The following is a 3,244-nucleotide window of genomic DNA, read 5'->3' as shown; positions in this document are numbered from 1 at the left end:
TCCATAATAGACTCTATGAAATCAGAAAAAATGCTCATCATCAACTTTGAAAGGTAGCAGGGGCATTACATAAACCAAAGGGCATCCTACGATATGCAAAAGTACCATAAGGGCATGTAAATGTTGTTTTCTGTTGATCTTCAGGGTGAATTGGAATTTGGAAAAATCCCGAGTACCCATCCAAATAACAGAAAAAATTATGATTAGCTAACCTTCCAACATTTGATCAATAAAAGGGAGAGGGAAGTGATCTTTCTTGGTGGCAATATTCAATCTACGATAATCAATGCACATACGCCACCCTGTTACAGTTCTAGTGGGAATTAATTTATTTTTATCATTCTTAATCACAGTCATCCCACCCTTTTTAGGAACTACCTATACGGGACGCACCTACTTTGAGTTAGAAATTGGATAGATAATACCTGCATCAAGTAATTTCATAAGCTCTTTCTTGACTACTTCCTGCATGTTAGGATTCAACCTCCTCTAGGGTTGAATACATGGCTTGTGATTGTCCTCTAAGTATATCTTGTGCATACAAAAGTCTGGGTTAATACCCTTGAGATCATCAATACTATACCCAATTGCCCTTTTGTGGGTTTGAAGAACCTCTAAGAGTTGGGAAATTTGGGAATTATCGAGTGCGGTACTGATGATCAGTGGGTGCAGTTCTTGTTCATCAAGAAATACATATTTTAAATGAGAAGGAAGAGGTTTTAGCTCAGGTTTCTTAACCTCTGCAGGTTTTGGTTCCTGAACTAATTTTACTACCTTCTTGCTCTCCTTAGAGTCAGTTGTTCAAGTGCGAGAGCTTCCTCAATAGCATCCACCTCTCTACTCCAAATACCAGCATCACCTGCAGTAAAATCACCACAAAGAACTTCCTCCAAAGGGTCCCTTGCAAGGACTTGTGGTAAGCTATCATTGCAAATAACATCAATAATATCAATCACATCAATACTACAACAATTTTCCTCTAACATAGGACCTTTCAACACCCTCCCTAAATTAAATGTAATATTATCATCCCCAACAGAGAGAGTGAGTTTTCCATTTTTAACATCAATAATGGCTCCTGTAGTGGGGAGGAAAGGTCTACATAATATTATTGGAATTTGTGTATCCTCAACCATGTCTAGGACAACAAAATCAACAGGGATAAAAAATTTACCAACTCTAATAGGTACATCCACTAAAATACCTAAGGGATATTTAACGGAACGGTCTGCCATTTGCAAAGTAATGTTAGTAACTTTTAAATCACCCATATTAAGCCTTGAACACACAGACGATGGCATTACACTAACACTAGCACCCAAATCACATAATGCTTTATCAATGAAGACATTACCAATATGACAAGGTATAGAAAAAGTATCGGGATCCTTTAATTTTGGTGGAGATTTATTTTGCAATAAAGCATTACATTCCTTTGTAAAAGCTATAGTCTCTACCTCATTAAAGGCTCTCTTCCTTGTCAATATATCTTTCATAAAGTTAGCATATGCAGGTACTTGTGTAATTAATTCTATGAAAGGAACTGTTACCTGCAAATTCTTAACAACCTCCAAGAACTTACCAAATTGCTTATCCAACTTACTCTTTAAATGTCTATTAGGGAATAGAAGTTTGATAGCTGGGACCTGCACATCTCCATTCTTGTCCTGAGATTTACCCTGCAAAGAATTATCAGAAGGGTTAGTTTTAGCCTGGGGCCCTGCGGGGCTAGTAACAACATCATTTGGTATAACAGAATCAAGATTAGCAATTTTTGTTATAACAGGTTCATCATCTTTGGGCATAGAAGGCCCATCATAGTGTGAACCACTTCTCAGGGTAATTGCATTAGCATGATCTGTAGGTTGTACTGGGTGCGATGGTAGGGCTCCCTACTGGCGAGTTTGTAGAGTAGAGGAAAGTTGCACAATTTGATTATCTATTATTTTATTATCTTCTAGGATCGAGTCAATTTGCGCATCCCTACTCTACATCTGCTTTTGTGTATTTGCTAACATCGTTTTAATTTCTGACAGGGCAGGATCAGTAGATGGAGGTGGAGTTTGTGGTTGGATCCTCTGGTTTGGGGGTTGGTAATATTTTTGAACTGTGGTTGAATGTGGGGCTTGTTGTTGTGGTTGTTTTGGAGGTGGAGTGTTTAGCACATTAGTACTCCGATAGGAAAGATTTGGATGGTTCCAGAGACCAGGATTATAAGTGTTGGAGTATGGGTTATTTTGCCTATAGGCTTGGAAGGCATTAACCTGCTCCACGGAACTCCTACAATCTTGTGCCCAATGACCTACAATTCCACAATTTTCACAAAAAACATCAGTAGCGTTATTATTAACAGCAGAAACATTAGCTAAAGAAGCAGGAATATCAGTACTAATATTATCTAATTTCTGACAAATAGAGGTTAATTGAGCTTGCACAAAGGATGCGGAATCGACATTGTGTTTCCCTTTGTTTGCAAAATCTTTAGGATTCCCATATTGGGAATTATAAATTGCCATCTCTTCAATAACTGTTCCTGCTAAATCCTCTTGAATATTCATAAATCTTCCATTAGCTGCTGAGTCTAAGATTGGTCTGGATGAATTTCCAAGCCCGTTGTAGAAGGCTTGGATTATTTGCCACTGTGCTATCCCTTGGGGACATTCTCTCTACAAATCCTTAAATCTTTCCCAAGCATCATATAAAGTTTCATCCACTTCTTGGGAAAAATTAAGGATCGAACTCCTCAACAAAGTTGTCCTCTCTGCAGGATAATATTTATTATAGAAATTCATAGCAAGAGAATTCCAGTTAGTAATACCAAGAGCAGTCCTATTCAATCCATTATACCACAATTTAGCTTTACCACATAAAGAAAAGGGAAAAAGAATCTCCCTGATTTGGTCCTGCGTGACCCTAGCTTGTCTGATGGTATTGCAATATTGGCAGAAATCCAAAATATGAAGATTTGGATCTTCACTCTTAGCTCCGCTAAATTGCTTTCTTTCGATCATAGTAATAAGCTGGGGTTTAATCTCGAATTATACTCCCTCGAGATTTGGTGTAGGAGTAAGATGTGGGAAATCTATCAGGGACGGCTGCGAATAATCGCTGAGCTTGCGAGGTGGTGGTGGTGGCGGATTCGCCATCTCTAATTCTGGTTCTGAAGAAACTTCTTTGTCGCTAGAATCAGATGGGGATTCCAAAGGTATATTACCCTCGGAAGTAGCTCGTACTTGTCTGAAAA

The sequence above is a fragment of the Chenopodium quinoa genome, unplaced genomic scaffold (genome assembly GCF_001683475.1).
Source record: "Chenopodium quinoa cultivar QQ74 unplaced genomic scaffold, ASM168347v1, whole genome shotgun sequence".
Taxonomy (NCBI): Eukaryota; Viridiplantae; Streptophyta; class Magnoliopsida; order Caryophyllales; family Amaranthaceae; genus Chenopodium; species Chenopodium quinoa.
Note: the sequence above shows the minus strand (reverse complement) of the source record.